The 20,561-nt window shown below is 41.7% G+C and overlaps 1 long non-coding RNA gene across 2 annotated transcripts in view; it reads left to right on the top strand.

Annotated features, from left to right (window-relative positions):
- The first annotated feature begins 598 nt into the window (after positions 1-598).
- Positions 599-20,561, top strand: part of LOC134337840 (uncharacterized) — an 82,797-nt gene continuing 62,834 nt past the window's right edge. Inside the window, exons 1-2 of one of the 2 annotated variants that reach the window (XR_010016086.1) lie at positions 599-707; positions 1,062-1,218. This is a non-coding gene — a long non-coding RNA (uncharacterized LOC134337840). Of the gene's footprint in view, positions 708-1,061; positions 1,359-20,561 lie in introns of both variants that reach the window. The other variant, XR_010016085.1, reaches the window with a different exon arrangement.

Genomic DNA, 20,561 nt, shown 5'->3' with positions numbered 1-20,561 from the left:
ATAGAAATAACAAGTCATGAATGGGAGCTTCACTGTCAACGTCACTAGCGAATTCAAATGCAGGAATCATAGAGGTTTCGGCAATTCAAACAAAAACAAAAGACATTGCAGAAATTAATCTTCAAAATTAACAAGAAATCAGGCAAACTATACAGAATCTTGAAGAACTGAAATCACTCGTGTTAAGCAGAAGAACTTGTTCAGATTTTCACCAGACAAGGATCCACAACAACCAAGCAAAGAAGGATTGGCATGCCCCCTTGAAATATACCCTGGAGCACATAGGAATTTAGGACCAATCAGACAGCTCCAGTGCCCAGATGAAACAATAATCCCCAAAGGCAACAATTTAATTGCTCCAAATTGAATAAAAGTGATAAATACAAGAAGAGCTTAACAATCCTCATGATACCAAATGAGACATCTGTAACACAAAGTGAAACACCAGATCTAGTCCAAAGACATACAATCATACTTATAAGATTATCAATTCAAGGAACACTGCATTCCCACAAGGTTACATTGAGAAAATATAATCCACATACTAACTGAAAAAAAAAATTCTTTTTTATAATAACGACCCTGGCTGAGATATTCACAGCATTTGAGTTATAGCTTGAATGAAGTTCATTCTCACTCTTTTTATTTCGTCATTAGGAGTGGAGGTAACAGATGCCTAGTTGGAAGTTCTCCTCTGGAAAGAGTAGGTATGTATTTTTCAGTCCAACAGAAAGTAAGTTGATCAGAAAGTCTTTCTTTCTTTTTTTTTTGGTCAAAAATTTTTTTCCCTCAAAATGGACTGCCGAGTCCCTTTTTTCTTTGTTTTTTTTTCTATAATATAGTGGGTTTTTTCTTTCCATTTAAAACCCAATGTTTTTTCTTTTCTCTTCATAAACTGATAAGAGGAGGATTGTTATTTTCATTTTTTTAATTATATATTTTATACTAGTTTAACAATATCTATGATTTTGACAATGTCTATCTTAATCTTGGTTTATATTGTTAGAGATATATATATTCAAACTAATTCTCCTCTTGATTGTATTTATGCTCCTTTTAAGGCAATAAAAAGATTAATAAAGAAAGTAAAGAAAGAAAATTCTGCAACTGATAAGCGTCTGAAATAAAAACAGAAAATGCCAAAGAGCTCAGCAGGTCTGTGAGAACCTGTGGAGAGAGAAGAATTATTAAAGATTCACCAGATCTCTACCAGAAAAGGTAGAGTAAAATGAAGTTCTACCATGCAGAGAAAATGAGCAGAGGAAGAGAAAATAGAAGAGTAGGTTTTGAGTGAGAGATTGGATGACACAAGGAAGAGAGGCTGTGAGAAGATAGTGGGGGCCCAGGAAAAACAAAAGGTATGTTGAGGGGAACTGGAAATCAGAAACACCATGTGTAGAGAGAAAGTAAAGGTGAATGCTGAAAACACAAAATATAAGCTTGGGAAAGCTGATTACCTGAAAATGTTAAATTGTATTGACTTTATTACTTACATTCTTCATATACACAAGGAGTAAAAATCTTTACGTTTCGTCTCTGTCTAAATGTGCAATGTGCAATTTATAGTAATTTATAATAAATATTATGTACAACAGGATAGTCAATATAACATAGAAATACAGTTGCGTCAGCATGAATTAATCAGTGTGATGGCCTGGTGGAAGAAGCTGTCCCGGAGCCTGTTGGTCCTGGCTTTTACGCTGTGCTACCACTTCCTGGATGGTAGCAGATGGAACAGTTTGTGGTTGGGGTAACTCGGGTCCCAATGATCCTTCAGGCCCTTTTCACACACCTGTCTTCGTAAATGTCCGGAATAGTGGGAAGTTTGCATCTACAGATGTCCTGGGCTGTCCGCACCACTCTCTGCAGAGTCCTGCGATTGAGGGAAGTACAGTTCCCATACCAGGCAGTGATACAGCCAGTCAGGATGCTCTCAGTTGTGCCCCTGTAGAAATTTCATAGGATTTGGGGGCCCATAGCAAACTTCTTCAGCCGTCTGAGGTGAAAGAGACGCTGTTGTGCCTCTTTCACCATACAGGCAGTATGTACAGACCACGTGAGATCCTCAGTAGTGTTTATGCCAAGGAAAACTGATGTTGACTTCCCAAAGACAATCAAATACTTATTGGAAGATGAGGTTCTCATCCTTAAGCTTAACTTAAGCTTCATTGGAGCAAGGTAGGAGACAAAAGAAAGCAATATCAAAATGGGAACAGAATGGAGAATTAAAGTGACTCACAATTGAATGCTTGGAATCATCCTTGAGAATGCATAGAGATGTACAGTAAAGATGAAGTTTCACCTTCATTTTGGTTCACAGCCAAACAACAGATCACAACATGCAAGACTAAATTGGACAGAGTGGAAGTAAATTATAGCTTTATCTTGGAAGGAGTGTCTGGAGCTCTGGAACCAGGAAGGAGGAGTGAGAAGATAGTATTATACCTCTTGCAGTTGAGTGAGAAAGGGGATGAATATTAGTGTAAATAGAAAAGTGAAGCAAGGAATACTGGAAGTAAAAGTTCCTTTGAATACTGAAAGAGGAGGAGATGATACACCAGGCCAGGTGGGTCTGAAATTCTGGAAAGTGAACTGTTGAATGCAAAGGCTGCTGAGACCTTATCAAAGTTAAGGAGAACCGTATTCTTATTCTGGGGAGGGAAGAAGAAGAGTAAGGCAAAAATGAGGGAAATAGAGATATTTGGGAACACTGTTGTCAAGAGCAACCATAGAATAAGAAAATATTTCTAATTATTCTCAGGTTCAAGTCATTGGTAACACCAAAACTTAATGCCGATGCCTAACTGGCCTTGTAGAGGTATTGGTGAGGCATTGATTTTGGTGTCTTATTGCTGATTTGAACAACTGAGTAAATAGTTTCAAGACTTTGCAGTTAGCCCCTGTGGATCTTGAGTCACAAGTGGATTAAGGAAAGCAAATTTCTAGATGAATATTCTAGAATATAAGTGAACTAAAATAATCTTCTAGTTTCAACATCACTATTTCTAATAATAGATTTTTATTCCAGCTTTATTTATTTAAATTTATTTCCCCTTTCCCATTGTGCAATCTGAACTCACATTGCCAGACTACTAACGGAGGTCCCTTGCTCATGAGACTAATAACATTAACACCAGGGCTATAACATCAGGCCCACTTGACGAATTAAATTAACTCATTTGCTCTCAGGCATTTATTTCCTGCCTAAAGAAAATCAATGTTAATACCTATATATCCAAATGGATTTGTGCAGTACCTCAAATGCCAATATCGATCAATATGTAATTAAGTCTAAATGAATGGTTTTACTGCCTGTTTTGCTATTGGCATTTAGGACAGCAATGAAGGTCATCTATCTCTGGTAGCATTCAGGGCTTCCTTCATTATGTTACTAGCTTCCTCACAGTTTTCACTATTTTATGGAGGGAAGATGGCGGCGCGACACAGCTCGCAGCAGCCACTCCAGTGGCGATGTCTGTTCTTTGTCAAGTAGGGTGCCTTGCACAATCCTGATTTGATGGAGACGGACGTGAGAGCATAGAGGAGCATCTGGTGAAACTTCTGAAATGCCTGATTCACTGCTGCTGCTACTGTGTGGTCCAGAATCTCCGGAGGAGAAGACCCCCAGTCCTTGGCTTTGCTTGTTGCTCGGCGGCCGGGGCGGGGTCGAAGCGCTCGGCAGAGGATGGTGCTCGGAGAGGCTGTGTCGGAGGGGCTGGTAGGAGGCTCAAAGTTTTCAGACAGACTCAGAGTCTGCTGCGGTCGGGTGCTTCCAATGGTACTGCATCAGCGAGTTTGCGGCGCTTGGAGGTTCATGGTGGGGAGAGTTTCTCCCTCTGCTGCCTGCGTGAGATGATGAGTCTATCAGGACTTTGAGACTTTTTTTTACCGTGCCCATGGTCTGATCTTTATCAAATTATGGTATTGCTTTGCACTGTTGTAACAATATGCTATAATTATGTGGTTTTGTCAGTTTTAGTCTTGGTTTGTCCTATGCTTTTCTTGCGATATCATTCTGGAGGAATGTTGTATTATTTTTTAATGCATGTATTTCTAAATGACAATAAATGAAAACTGAACTGAACTGAACTGATTTTCAGTCATGCAAGTCCCGAGTGCAGACTCAAGACTAGCATCGCACTCAGATGTAGAAGGATTCTTCACTGCTGCCTCCAGAACAATTTTGTTTTACCAGTCAGGGTTGTTAGCCCTGAGCTGAACCCAGGATTTAGAGGACCGGTGAATCACTCATAGTCTGGCCTCTACTCTTTGATCTGTTTGGTATGAACCAAAGCATAAAGCCCTGAATCCAGCCAGCATAGCTCTCCAAGTCACTGAGGCATGCAAGCCTCCAAACCACGACAAGGTTGTGGTCCTCTTAGAGGTAAATGAATGGCTTTGAGACTTTCCCATGGATTCACTGCTGGTGTGTTGAAGAAGACTAATTCTGATAAAGTGTGAACAACGATGGTTAGCTCCCTAACAAACTACTTAACTCTGATTTTGTCTTTTCTTCATTACCCGCTCTTTTAGATTAGCACCTATTTTTGCTTATCTGTGATAAATCCAAGGTATTGGTTATTTAGTGTGCAATATCAATTGTGGGAACATGGCCAAGTGGTTAAGGCATTTGACTAGCGACCTGAAGGGCGTGAGTTCAAGCCCCAGCTGAGGCAGCGTGTTGTGTCCTTGAGCAAGGCACTTAACCACACAGTGCTCTGCGACGACACTGGTGCCAAGCTGTATCGGCCCTTGCCCTTCCCTTGGACAACATCGGTGTTGTGGAGAGGGGAGACTTGCAGCATGGGCAACTGCTGGTCTTCCATACAATCTTGCCCAGGCCTGCGCCCTGGAGAGTGAAGATTTTCCAGGCGCAGATCCATGGTCTCGCAAGACTAACAGATGCCTTAATAATCAATTGACAACTATTGTTTGAATTTGGAGTATTGACAAAATTGATTCTTCACAGGGTCTCACCAGAGTTTGGTCTGGTTTCCTCTGCTAACTTAGTGAGTTAAATGCGTCTAAGGCAGTTCATCAAACAAATTGAAGAACCACATGTTAGAAACACCCAGAAGGTCAGGCAGCATCTGTGGACAGAAAAACAAAATAAATATGTCAGATCTAACTTAGATTAGATTAGATTCAACTTTATTGTCATTGTGCCGAGTACAGATACAAAGCCAATGAAATGCAGTTAGCATCTGACCAGAAATGCAAAGAATAGTGTAATTTACAAAATATCTGTGAATAAAAAGTAAGTGCTACAGCACACAAATATAAAAGTACTGAGACAGTACAATATGGGTGCAATACTGCTTAGCGCTGTGATGTGAGGTTCAGCAGGGTCACAGCCTCAGGGAAGAAACTCTTCCTGTGCCTGCTGGTGTGGGAGCGGAGGCTCCTGTAGCGCCTACCGGATGGGAGGAGAGTAAAAAGTCCATGGTTAGGGCGAGATGCATCCTTGATAATGCTTTTCACCCTGCCCAGGCAGCGTTTAAGGTAGATGTTCTCAATGGTGGACAATTGGGTGCCGAGAATCTGCTGGGCAGTTTTCACCACATGCTGGACTGCTTTGCGGTCCGATATGGGACAATTGCCATACCACACTGAGATGCATTTGGTGAATATGCTCTCAGTGGTACAGCGGTAAAAGTCTGTCAGTATCCTGGGACAGAGGTGAACTTTCTTGACCAGGATGGAGGAGTTCAGGGACCAGGTGAGATCCTCGGAAATGTGGGCACCAAGGAACTTGAAGCTTGATACACGCTCCACTACAGCTCCGTTGATGTGATGGGGACATGAGTGTGGCTCCTAGCATGCCTGAATAGCTTTCATCATAATACAATAAGAACCCTCTGTATCTCCATCTCTTTGGTTTGTAACATTTAAACTTCTACAGTAGTACCATGGAGAGCATTCTGACAGGCTGCATCATCATCTGGTATGGGGGGTACTGCACAGGACTGAAAGCAGCTGCATACAGTTGTATATTAGTCAGCTCCATCTTGGGTGCTAGCCTCCACAGTATCTACAGAAATCTGAAGACACACACTCAATCATTCGGGAAAAGCCGTCTGATTCCTAAATGGGCATTAAACCCATGAACACTATCTCATTTTTTAAAAATTATTTCTGTTTTTGAACTATTTTTAATTTAACTATTTAATTCTCTACTATTCTCTACTTACTGTAATTTATTTACTTCTTCTTCTATATTATCATTTATTGCATTGTATTGCTGCTGCTGCTAAGTTAACAAATTTCACAACGCATCCCGGTGATACTTAACCGGATTATTTTCTCTCTTTTTCTCTCTCACTCTTTTTCCAGCTTAACCTGCATTCTTAACTTTTTCCAGCGTTCTCTATTTTTATAATCAAGGGATGTCCCAAGTCTGGCTGTCAGTCTAATTAATTTCAAGCATGTTTAGTAACTGGCTTCAACAGTCAGGATAAGCTGTTGAATGAAACTACATCTGGCTGAATGCTGGAATTGTCCAACATTTGGCCACCCTGATGAAAGATATCTAAATATACTTTACTTTCAATTTCCAATTGCTTCCTACAGTTCTTGGCTCATTTTTAGTCATGATTCCATTTTCTGTTTTTATTTTTGAATTACAGCATCAGCAGTATTTTGCTTTTGTTCTCAGTCAAATGTTCTCCCTGTATTGGACGCAGATTTACAAATCGTGATTTGGAGGGGCTCCTGCTGGCAATTACCTCCAATGAATGCTCCTGTGGTTTGAGTGAACTTAAGGGCATAGAACAAAAAGCAAATAACAACAGACACCGCAATGAATTTTAAGACATAATCTAAAACTCAGGATTCTGATATATTTTGTAGATTATCTGAGATTTAGTCATGGTGTCAATTCAATAGATCAATCACTGCCTTGACTCTTCACAGAGATAGTTATTATTCTATATTTCACTGGAGACTTTTATTGCTGACAGACCTATGTTGGGAAACTACAAGAGGTCACCAGGAAAAAGATAGAATTAAAATTATGCTGTCTTTGCAAATATTAGATTAGATTAGATTATGAGGACACACAGTCCTCTTTTATTATTATTTAGCAATGCACGCATTAAGAAATGAATCAATTTTTTCCTCCAGAATGATATCACAGAAACACAAGACAAACTAAGACTAAAAAAACTGACAAAAACCACATAATTATAACATATAGTTACAACAGTGCAAAGCAATACCGTAATTTGATGAAGAACAGACCATGGGCACGTAAAAAAAAGTCTCAAAGTCTCTCGAAAGTCCCATCATCTCAAGCAGACGGTTGAAGGGAGAAACTCTCCCTGCCATGAGCTTCCAGCACAGCAAACTTGCCGATGCAGCATCCTGGAAGCACCCTGACCACAGTTCGACTCTGAGTCCGTCCAAAAACTTCGAGCCTCTGACCAGCCCTCCGACACTGAGCACCGAGCACCATCTCTGCCGAGCGCTTCGACCCTGGCCCCGGCAAGAGGATTTGGTAGGCAAAGCCGAGGATTTGGGGCCTTCCCCTCTGAAGATTCTGCTGATATAATATCCACATTTCTCTATTCTTCACATGTTCATATACTTCTCTAAGAGCCTCTTAAGTGCTTCTTAAGCTTATAGTTCCACAGCCAGTACTTTTCCCTTCTTTATTTTGAAGTTTTGCTTCAAAATTCTATCAGGCATGTGTTGTGCAAGGGGGTGTGTCAAGGCCTTATTTGTGGAGAAGATCAGGAACATCAAGGGCTGGGTTTAGGTGTCAATGGACTCTTGCGACCTCCAGCTAACATGGTATCAATTACAAGTGTAGGCAACGGCTTTGGGTACTGATTGATCTCGGTTCCATTATTGAGGGAGCCTAAGGGAGATGCCCAGTGAAGAGTAAGTATGTAATTTAAAGGAGACTTATCTGTTCAAAGTCAAAACTTAAAGCTAATAGATCAAATAAATTTATTATCAAAGTACATATATATGACCACCAGTAAGTACAAAGAGACACTATAGAATCAATGAAAAACTACACACAAAAACAACCAATGTGCAAAAGATGACAAACCGTGCAAATGCAAGAAATAATAATAGAAGTATTTAATATTGAATTCTTGAAAGTGAGTCCATAGGTTTCGGAAATGGTTCAGTGTTGAAGTAAGTGAAGTTCACCACGCTGGTTCAGGAGCTTGATAGTTCAAGGTTAATAATTGCTCCTGAACTTGGTGATATGGGACCTAAGGCTCCTGTACCTCATTCATGATGTTAGCAGTGAGAAGAGAGCATGGCCTGGATGGTGGACATCCTTGAAAATGGATGCGCTTTTTTTGTGGCAGGGCTCCTGGTAAATGTGCTCAATAGTAGGCAAGACTTTTTTATATGATGGACTGGGCTGCAACCATTACTTTTGTAGTCTTTTGTAGTTGATTTGGCATGCAAGATTTCATGGCGACAGGCCAATTAAAGTATTCCATTTTAAATATCACTGTAATGTTGTTCACACTTACCCCCGATCATCAATGCTCAATCCTATCCATGATGCTGTTGTGTGAGTGAGTTTTGTGAAAGTGATTTGAGTTTCAATGGGCCAACTGTATATATCCATAGTGGCCTTTTTGCACTGGAACACCCAGAAGCAGTTCAGTCCCTGTACTCTTCTATTACCCATCAAGAAGATCTCAAAGCTCTCCGCTTCTTTCTTGACAAAAGAACCAAGGAATTCCCCCTCCACCACCACTTCCTCTGTCTGGCAGCACTGGTCTTCACGTTGAACAATTTTTCCTTTGGCTCCTCTCAATTTCTCCATGCTCAAGGGGTAGCCACAAGTACTTGCATGGGCCCCAGCTATGCCTGCATCTTTGTTGGCTATGTAGAAAAGTCCATGTTCAGAGCCTTCCCTGCTAGTATTCCCCTACTCTTCCTCCACTACATTGGCGCTGCTTCATGCATCCATGCTGAGCTTGTCAATTTTATCAACTTTACCTCTATCTTCCACCATGCCGTTAAATTCACTTGGTCCATCTCTGACACCACCCTCTTTCTCAATCCCTCTGTCGACAACTCTGGAGACAAACTGTCAACCAAAGTCTTTTATATATCTATTGATTACCAGAGTTATCTTGACTATACCTCTTCCCACCCTATTTCCTGAGCAAATAATATTCCTTTATCTCACTTTCTTTGCTTCTGCCGCATTTGTTCCCAGGCGCAGTTTACCATTCCAGGACATCAAAGACGTTTTCTTTCTTTAGTGAATGGGGTTTCCCTCCCTCCCTCACCTTCATTTCCTCTATTTCCGGTGTATTGGCGCTCACCCCATCTTCGCACTGCCTCCACAGTGACAGAGTTCCTTTCGTCCTTACCTACCATCCCATCAGCCTCCGCATCCAACACATTATCATCCACTTCTGTCATCTCCAAAGGGATCCTACCACTGAACATATCTTTACTTCCGTCCCCTTGACCCCCCCACCACACCATTTTCCACAGAGATTTCTCCTTTTGTAATTCCCTTGTCTATTCATTCCCCCCCCCCAACTAATCTCCCTCCCGGCACATCCTTGAAAGTGGCCAAAGTGCCACACCTGCCCATACACCTCCTCCCCCACCTCCATTCAGGGCCGCAATCATTCCTTCCAGATGAGGCAACACTTCACCTGCAAATCTGTTGGGGTTGTGTATTGTGTCCGGTGCTCCCAAAATGGCCTGCTCTATATTGGTGAGACCGTTGTAAGTTGGGAGACCATGTTGTTGAGAACCTCTGCTCCAACCATTACATGGGACTTCTCGGTGGCCAAGCTTTCCAGTTCCAATTCCCATTCATGTTCTGATCTGTTGGTCCATGGCCTTTTCTTATGCCAAGATGAGGGCAACCTCAAGGTTGAGAAGCAACACCGTATATTCCTTTTGGGTAGCCTCCAACCTGATGACATGAATAGTGATTTCTCCTTCCACCCCCCCCCCACTTCCTCTCGTCCCCATTCTGACCTTTTACCACTTCTCACCTACCTGTTACTTCCCCCTGAGACCCCTCCTCCTTCCCTTTCCACTGTGATCCACTCTTCTCTCCTATCACATTCCTTCTTCTCTAGCCCTTGACCTTTGCCACCCACCTAGCTTCACCTATCTCCTTCTCCTCCCTTCACTGCTTTACTTTGGCATCTTCCCCCTTCTTACTGAGCCTTGAAGAAGGGTCTCAGCCCATAACGTCGACGGTCTATTCATTTCCACGGATGCTGCCTGATCTGCTGAGCTCCTCCAGCACTTTGTGTGTGTTGCTTCGAGGACTTCTGTTACAGACGTAGCAAGTGCTAATTTTTCATCGAAATTCTATGAAGTATTGCACACAGACAAAAAGCAACTTAAAATAATTCATAAGGAAGACAGCATAATTTCACCTCTCTGGAAAACGTGAGTGAATTAGGAGCTCATGCTCTTTGGTTTGCAACAATGTAGGGTTTAGGGAGTGCCTATGGATGTTATATAATGTAGGGCGTAGGAAGAGCCAATGGATGTTATATAATATAGGGTGTAGGGAGAGTCTATGGATAATATACTTAGAGATTAGGAGCAACGGAAGAGATGGGCATATCCAGGTTAAAAGCCATTACAACAGAAGAAAGGATGGCTTTGAGATTAAATAATTAAATTGACAACCAGGATTCTGGATCCTGAGCTGAGTTCAAATCCCTTCGCAAAAACTAAGGAATTCAATTCAATCAACTAAATGAATCTAGAATTAGATTCAAGATTCAACGATTCAGAATATATTTGTTATTGAAGTATGCATGCTGTGTACAACCCTGAGATCGGTCTTCCCCATAGACAGTCATGAAGCAAAGAACCATGGGATCCGTTCAAAGAAAACAAGACAACAACATTAGCAAAAAACATTCATTAGAGTGAGTTTTGGCAATGAGTGCCTTGAAACTCTTAGACTGTTATGGAGACCAAGTTGATTCACCGTGTCATTTAGGAAAGGAATCTGCTCTCCTAATCTGGCTCCAGACATACTAGTACGATTGGCCCTTAGCTGCCTCCTTAGTTCAGGGCAATTAGAGGGAGACAGTAAATGCTGGCTGAACAAGTGTGGAAAAACAACACGATCTTGAGTAATATTAAATTTGCATTGGAACTCATTCACTTTGCTGTTTAATAGGCAGACAGGTTTCTATTCTGTGCTTCTGACTTGTATTGCCAACCCAATAAATTGCACTAGCAATCATAAAGTTCTATTTCTCTTTTGACCTTCAACATGTCAAGATCTGAGTTAGCAGTTTGTGTGAGACAATCGGCAAACAATTCCAACTAAGGAAGAGAAAAGTGTTTCCTCAATTTGTCTTAGAAAAGGAATGAAAAATATTCTTGAGAGCCTTTCTTGCAGTCAGTAAATCATATGGCTCAAAACCTTTCCTCTAACTATTTCATTTTGATTCCTCTTCTAACACCAGCTAGTAGTTACCGAAAATAAAGAGTGTAGCAACAGAAGTCTTCAATGAGTTAAGAGTCAGAGGCATTTCGTTTTGTAGAGGTATTGACAGAGGGACACAGGCAGTGCTAATTTCTGACAAAGTTAAATAGATCTTATAATTGGATTTATCCGAATGGTAATTTATCCCTGAACACTGCTGCTGCAGTTCCAAACTTCGAGGCAAATTAAAAATCAGCAGCATTCTGTGGATTTGTTAATCTCCACTTAGGAAACTGAACACCTTCCATCCAGGAGATGGGAGGGGTCTGTAGATCAGAAGGGTGGTTACAACCCAGACAAAGCACAAATGGGTATAATGGATTCAGCAGCTGATGTGCATGTCAGGGGTACAGGAAACTAATGCTTGGGTAGAAATCTGTGGATTTGGGGGAGAAGAATCTCTCTACCAGCCTTACACTTGTATCCCGTTTGTACAGGGGCTCACAATTAACTTTCATGTTGAACCCTAGAGCGTGAGCTGACAGGTTAATTTATTCTTCATGCAACCTCCTTGCCGTTTATAAGAACTGCAGACATTGTTCAAGAATCACATTTTGAAAACCGATATACATAACAACGGCACTACCTTCATCAACAATTTTCATTAAACATTCCATCGGTTTGGTCAAACACAACCTGCCGTTAACACGTCTGCACTGGATGTAATTTATCAACCCAGACTGTTCACGTTTCCTCAGATTACCATCTCGAAAGCTGTCTACATCTCCAATTCTGTCATCATTTTGCATGCAGCACGTCAGGTTTTCACACAGGGTTGAACCATGACAATAAACCCAGGGGAGTGGTAACATAATTCTTCAGACTTGCCTGAAGAAGGCCCAAGCACTGGACATTGTTACATTTATCCGGCAGCCAGGACTATGGCAAGAAATTACGGTCAATAACGTTGTTTTGCAACTGCAGAAACTAATCAAAAGAAAAAGACTGGAGCCTGGGAGAACGTGTACGCTTCATTTTTACTTTAGTGAGGCCTGCGTTTATGGCCTGGTGGCATAATGACATATGCCATTTATGTACTTTTACATACAACCTATAATATGAATTATTTTAAATGAATCATGTAAACAAACAATATATTTAAAATATTCCTCAAATATTATTGAAATATTAAATACACAACAAATAAGATTTGAATAATAGGATGTACCTGGTGTCTTAAAGCGAAAGAATTAGGCCTTCCAGCCTATTGCCTTTGCTCTGCCATTCCATTATGGCTGACTTGTTATGTCTCTCAACCCCATTCTCCTGCCTTCTTTCCATAACATGTCTATGCCCTGACTAATCAAGAATCTATAAATCTCTGCTTTCAATATACCCAGTGATTTGGCCTCCACAGCCATCTGTGGCATTGAATTCCACTGATTCACTACCGTCTGGCTGAAGAAATCCCTCCACATCTCTGCTCTAAATGGACGTCCCTCTACTCTGATGCTGTGGCCTCTGATCCTAGACTCCCCCAATATAGGACACATCCTGTCTACATCCACTCTACCTGGACCTTTCAATATTTATGTTTTCCTATCACTTTTCAGAAAAGCTCAAGGCATGAATGCAAAATGGAGCAAAGAAAAAACCACTGGAGGAGCTCAACTCATCAGGCAGCTTCTGCAGAGGAAAGTGGACAGCTGAACCTATAGGTCAAGACCGAAAGTGTAGACTATCCACTTCCCTCTCCAGATGCTGACTGACCTGCTAAGTTTCTCCTACAGTTTGTTTTATGCACCAAAGATTCAAAGTACATTTATTATCAAAGTATGTTTATAGAATACAACTCTGAGATTCATCCTCTCACAGACAGCCACAAATCAAAGAAACACCATGGAAACCATTGGAGAAAACATCAAACACCCAACGCGGGATAAAAGAACAAATTGCTCAAACAGCAAAAACGTAATTGAACAACATAGGGAATAGCAAACATCAAACCAGGAGTCCAGTAGTATTCACCTTGGTTCAGTTCGGTGCCACGCTGCTGGCCCATTGTAGACCGCTGTGCCATTCTTTGCTGAAGTGCCCCAGTCCACATTGATCATCCTGAACAAATTCCCTAAAATGAGTCCACAGCACTGCCAATCAGTCCTCGCAATGTGGATCCCAAGACTCCTGCACTTCCCTCCGAAAGTAGCTCGCAAGAGGAAGAGGAAGTCAGGTCAAACGCAGGGAGGCCATGTTCAAGATTCAAGTCTATTTGTCACCTGTACATCAAAACATACAGTAGGCACCACCTGCATTAACAAGGGTGTGTTGAAGGTAAGTGGCACATTCTAGTACCAACATAATGCTCAGCAGAACAACACGGAACACAACAAACAACAAATTAACAACAGCAAAATCAAGCCCTGTTCCTCCCTCCCACCCATTCACATAGACATACTTTTAATCCCTGGACAGGACTCCAGCAGACACGGACTCTGGCTTGCAGACTCTGGGATTCAGCCTCCCCAGAAGACTCACAGTGTTTCGTAAACTCAGCTCCAGCCAACGGGCCTCAACTTCTGGACTTCTGATTCACCCATCAGGCCTCATTCCTCGTCATTGATCTGAGGACATGCCAGTCACTGAACACTAGGCCTCAAACCCTGACTCGCCGATGACAGGATTCCCATACCCTAAACCTTGAACTTCACCCTCACCAAATTGAGGACTCAGGGCGCCATCGAAACTTGTTCCTCCTGCCCGCACTTCACACCACCTCCAGAACCCACTGACAACTCACTGACCTGGGGCTACTCTCATTCACTCTCTGCCTCCCTGATATCTGACATAGAAGACCGCATCACTGCTCTTTGAACGTGGAGCCGAAGCTTAGATCTTTAATTCCCCACACTCCTACCTGTAAACCCCAAACCGACCCCTAACTCCACTCTCTGCCCCCAAGACCATCCCTACAAACCTAAAAAAAACAATTCAAAAACAACTAATTATGAGCTGCTACTCAGCACCATCTTGGAAAAACATCTGCAGTCTCTGCGTCTCCTTAATGAATCTTGGTTATCATTTTATTTCATACTAATGACTGTGATGGGGGGGATTTTAACGGTACATTGACTGACAGATGATCATTTACTAAAAAACTGATCTCCTGTTCTTGTTCATTTATGGCTTCCAGGCCAGGCCCTGCTCAAGTAAGTACAGATGCTCCCAACCGCAATGTACCTCAGGAAAATTTGTAGCATACAGAATTCAGAAAACTGTGTTGTTGATTAGGGCCTCTTGCAGTTTAGACAAGATAGCATCTTTTCATGGGGGAGCTATTAAAGTAATAGAGCTTTGACTATCCAGCAACATTAAAGATTCAAATTTATTCAACACATGTACATTACTGCTCCCAAGTCTTAGGCACATGTGTCTAACTAGGGTGCCTAAGACTTTTGTACAGTACTGTAGTAATTTTATGTATTGTACTGCACTGCTGCCACAAAATAGAACCAAATTTCATGATATATATATATATTGGTGATGGTAAACCTGATTCTGATAGGAGTATCTATTGTGGACAGAGAGTGGGAAGGGGGCAGGAATGGAGGGGGGGAATCAAAGGTTGGGGAAAGCGGAAGGGAGCAGGAAGCACCAGAGGGTCATTCTGTAATGATTAATAAACCAATTGTTTGGAACCAAATGACCTTGCCTGATGTTGCGGGGCTGGATGTGTCTGCACCCATGCTACTCCCTGCTGCCGGCACTCCTTCTAAGCCGCAGTAAACTAAATTGTAGGCTTGTATGTTCAACAGTTTGAAAAAGCATAGATGAATTAAAAGAAAAGGGGAGTGTAGAAGTTACTGAAGTCTCCAGAACAAAGAATAAGAACAAAGTATGTTTTGAAAGGAATAATAATTGAACTTCAGGCAAAACAGAGTCAAAATTGAAAAGGACAGAAGAAGTTATATTTTAATGCACGGTATATAAAATAAGGTAGAATTGAACTGAGTTGAATTTACTTTATTACTTACATCCTTCATATACATGTGCAAGATGCAATTTACAGTGAGTTAAAATAAATATTATGTATAACAGCATAGTCAGTATAACATAGAAATACAATTGTATCAGCATGAATTATCAGTCTGATAGCCTGGTGGAAGAAGCTGTCCCGGAGCCTGTTGGTCCTAGCTTTAATGCTGTGGTACCTTTTCCCAGATGGTAGCAACTGGAACAGTTTGTAGTTGGGGTGATTTGGGTCCCCAATGATCCTTCAGGCCCTTTTCTCACACCTGTTCTTGTAAATGTGGGAAGTTCACATCTACAGATGCGCTGGGCTGTCCGCACCACTCTCTGCAGAGTCCTGCGATTAAGGAAGGTACAGTTCCCATACCAGGCAGTGCTGCAGCCAGTCAGGATGCTCTCAATTGTGCCGCTGTAGAAAGTTCTTAGGATTTGGGGCCCCATACAAACTTCCTCAACCATTTGAGGTGAAAGAGGTGCTGTTTTGCCTTTTTCACCACACAGTTGGTGTGTATAGACTACGTGAGATCCTCGGTGATATGGATGCTATGGAACTCAAAGCTGTTTACCCTCTCAACCTCAGATCCATTGATGTCAATAGGAGTTATCCCATCTCCATTCCTCCTGTAGTTCACAACCAGCTCCTTTGTTTTTGCGACATTGAGGGACAGGTTCTTTTCTTGACGCCACTGTGTCAGGGCGATGACTTCTTCTCTGTAGGCTGCCTCATTATTATTTGAGATTAGGCCGATCAGTGTAGTTTCGTCAGCAAATTTAACTGGCAGATTGGAGCTGTGGGTGGTGACACAGTCATGGGTATACAGAGAGTAAAGGAGGGGGCTTAGGACGCAGCCCTGAAGGGCACCTGTGTTGAGGGTCAGAGGGGCAGAGGTGAGAGAGCCCACTCTTACACACCTGCTGGCGACCTGATAGGAAGTCCCGGATCCAGCTACACAAGGCAGGGTGAAGGCTGAGGTCTCTGAGCTTCTTGTCAAGCCTAGAGGGAATTACAGTGTTGAATGATGAACTGTAGTCCAAGAACAGCATTCTCACATAAGCATATTTCTTCTCCAGATGTGTAAGGACGGTATGTAGAACTGTGGCTATTGCATCATCTGTCGATTAGTTGTGTCAGTAGGCGAATTGTAGGGGGTCCATTGTGGGTGGTAGCACGCTGCAGACGTAGTCCTTCACCAGCCTCTCAAAGCATTTGCTTATTATTGAGGTGAGTGCAACAGGACGTCAATCGTTCAGCCATGTTACCTTGGTCTTTTTAGGTACAGGAATAATGGTGGATGTTTTGAAGCAGGAGGGCACTCTACACTGGGAGAGGGAGAGATTAAAAGTGTCTGTATACACACCTGCCAGTTGTGCCATGCACACTCTGAGTACCTCCCCTGGGATGCTGTCCAATCCCGCAGCCTTGCGAAAGTCCATTTGTTGGAAACACTTGCGTACTTCAGCCTTAGAAATGACGAAGCTTCAGGTATCTTTGGCAGCTCTGCTCAGGGGCTCAGTGTTGACAACATCGAATCGAGCATAGAAAAGATTTAGCTCATCTGGGAGAGAGGCAGCCATGTTAGAAACCCCACTGCACTTAGCCTTGAAGTCTGCGATGGTGTGCAGACCTTGCCATAAGCTGCATGGCAACTTCTGATCGGTAGCTCTGTTAGAAATTGGCGGGTATGATGTTGTGGGCGTTGCAGAGTGGTGGTTGAAAGAAGATCACAACTGAAAGCTTAACATCCAAGGATACACATCGCGTAGAAAGAACAGACAGGTGGACAGAGGGGGTGAAGTGGATTTATCAGAAAAAAATGAAATAAAATCCTCTGAAAGAAGTGAGATATGTAGAATCAGAAGATATAGACTTCTTGAGGGTCGAGTTAAGGAACCTGAAGGGTAAGAATAACCTGATGGGAATTACTATATAGACAGGCCTCCAAACAGTAGACATGATGTGGGTACAAATTACAAGAGATAGAAAAGGCATGTAAAAAGGGCAATGTTATAATAGTCATACAGGATTTCAATATCTAGGTAGATTGGGAAAATCAGTTTTCTGCTGGATCCCAAGAGAAGGACTTTGCAGAATGCTTATGAGGTGCCTTTTTCCAGCAACTTGTTGAATGCACTAGTGAAGAGGTAAGCAACACACATAAAAATTGCTGGTGAACGCAGCAGGCCAGGCAGCATCTATAGGAAGAGGTACAGTCGACGTTTCGGGCTGAGAGGAACATCTGGAGAAACTTCTGAAATGCCTGCTTTGCTGCCGCTGCTACTGTGTGGTAACCGGAATCTCCGGAGCAGAAGGCCCCGAGTCCTCGGCTTTGCTTGTTTCAGTGGCCGGGGTTAGGTTGAAGGCACTTGGCAGAGGATGGCGCTCGGGAGGCTGTATCGGAGGGGCTGGTTGGAGGCTCGAAGTTTTCGGATGGATGGACTCGGTGTTGGCTGTGGTCGGCTGCTTCCAAGGCATCGGCAGTTGTCGGTGACTTGGAGGATTATGGCAGTGAGTTTCTCCTTTTTGCCGCCTGCTATCAGGGACTCGGGAGTCGATCGGGACTTGAGACTTTTTTTACCGTGACCATGGTCTGTTCTTTATCAAATTATGGTATTGTTTTGCACTGCTGTAACTATATGTTATAATTATGTGGTTCTGTCAGTGTTAGTCTTTGGTTTGTCCTGTTTTCTGTGATATCACTCTGGAGGAACATTGTATCATTTCTTAATGCATGTATGCATTTCTAAATGACAATAAAAGAGGACTGAGTGTTCTCATAATCTAAAAAAAATCGGATGCATTAACACTAAGGTTGAGTAATGTTAACTACAGAGGCATGAGAGAGGAGCTGACCAAAGTTGAGTGGAAGGGGAGACCAGCAGGGATGATGGTACAGCAGCAATGGTTGGAGTTTCAGCGACTCATTTAGAAGACGTAGTAATAGTTCATCCCAAAGAATAAGAAGCATTCTAAAAATAGAATGAGGTAACTGTGCCTGACAAGAGAAGTCAAAGTCAGAATAAAAGGCAATGAGAGGACATACTGTACAATATTCCAAAAATTTGTGAGAGGTTAAAGGATTGGAAAGCTTTCAAAAGCCAACAGAAGGAAACTGAAAAAGTAATAAAGAGAAAAGTGAAGAAACATAAAGGTAAGCTAGCCAATAATATAAAAGGGGTTACCAAAAGTTTTTTTTCTAATATACTGTATAAAGGGTACCAGATTTTATATGAAGAGTACAAGACAGGTGAAAGTGGATACTGGAGCCGAACTATTTGTCAACAATTGTGAATGACAATATTCAAAAACTATTAAAACTAAAACTCAAAATCAAAAAAATGTTTCTGAAAGATGAAATCAAAACAATGAAGCACTAGGAAATGATTGAAAGCGTTGAAATTAATTCACTTAACTTTGAATAGTTCATCTTAAAGTTACCATTCTCCCTCTGAGTGGTACTTCTCCATTCAAAAGGAATACAGTGACTGTGATTAAGTGAGTGGATCCACTTCAAGAGACTTGGATTATGATGTTGAACTGCACCAGAGCAGTTGGGAATTTAAATGCATTTAATTTAATTGGATTGGAGTACTAATATTAGTATAGGTAACCAAGAAGCCAATGGATCGCTATAAAACTGATCTGGTTCATCGAATCCATCTCCACCCAGTCTTGAACACATATGGCCAGTCCATGTGGATGATTTTTACCTGCACTCTGACAAAGCAATAGGAAGCTCGAATATACTTAGTGGTAGATCAAAACTGACTTGCAGAGCTTGCTGTTAGAATATAAAAACATAAAAAATAAGAGTAGGAAATGGCCATACAACTGCTTGAGTCTGCTCTACTAATCAATAAGATTCTGGATAATCTGATCTTTTGCTTAGCTCTATTTTCTTACCTGTTCTTCATAACAGCTGAATCACACATAAATCAAAAATAGGTCACAGCTTTGAATGTGTTCAATAATACCACCGCCACAGCTCTCCAGGGTAGAAAATTCCAAAGATTCATGACCTTCCTCCTCATCTCTGTCTTAAACAGGCAACCTCTTGTTCTGAAACTATGCCTCCTGGTTCTAGACTCCCCCATGAGGGGAAGTTTTCTCTGCCAAGACCACTCGGAATCTTATATGTTTCAATAAGATCATTTCTCATTCTTCTAAACTTTGATGGCTCAACTTGCTCAAACTTTTCTCATCAGACAACTTCTCAGCCCCCCAAATCAACTGAGCAAACCTTTCCTGAACAGACTCCAATATAAATAAGGAGACCAAGTCTGTGCACAGTACTCCAACTGTGGTCTCACTGCCACTTTGTAGCATTGTAGCAAGACTTCCTCCCTTTTATATTCAATAACCTTTACAATAAAATTCAACATTTCATTTGCCTTCCCATGGCTTGTCCTACCCGATGCTAATTTTCTATTTCTTATGTACTGTACTTAGATCCCTCTAAACCACAGCTCTTCTAGCCCCTCTCCATTTAAGCAACATTCTATATTTTTATTCTTTCTGTAACAATTGCAAGTTTTCTGTCCACTTGTCTATATTCCTTTGCGGTCTTTGTGTTTGCATCACAGCTTAATTGCCCACCTAAATGTGTAATCAGCAGATCTGGGTACAATACGCTCAGTCTGTTAACGACAATTACAATTAGCTGAGACCTTGGCACTGATCCCTCGTTTATGTCTCACTAGTTACAGCTTGCCAACCTGAAAATAATCCATTAATTTCCACACTCTGTCTTCTGTCAGCCGGTGTTCCAAACCTTACCAATACATTGCTCCCAAAGCCATAAACCTTTATTTTATACAGGATTTATATGATACCTTATCAATTGCCATCTGGAAATATAAACATACTTCAGCTACTGGTTTCCATTTATGCACCCTGTTTTAACTCTAATAAATTTATCAAGCATCCTTTTCCTTTCGTAAAACCACATTGACTGTTTGATAGCACGATATTTTTTTCTTAAATATCCTGCCTGTACTTTCTTCAATAATGGATTTCGGCATTTTCCCAATGTTTCAGGTCAGACCATGTGTCTTCCTTTCCAGTCTTGAGCCAGTAAATGTCAAGATTCCAGCAGAAGTGGTTGAGGCAGGTTCGATGTTGTCGTTTAAAGTTAAATTG

The sequence above is a fragment of the Mobula hypostoma genome, chromosome 25, assembly GCF_963921235.1.
Source record: "Mobula hypostoma chromosome 25, sMobHyp1.1, whole genome shotgun sequence".
NCBI classification, from domain to species: Eukaryota; Metazoa; Chordata; class Chondrichthyes; order Myliobatiformes; family Myliobatidae; genus Mobula; species Mobula hypostoma.
This window is presented reverse-complemented; position numbering and strand designations above follow the sequence as displayed.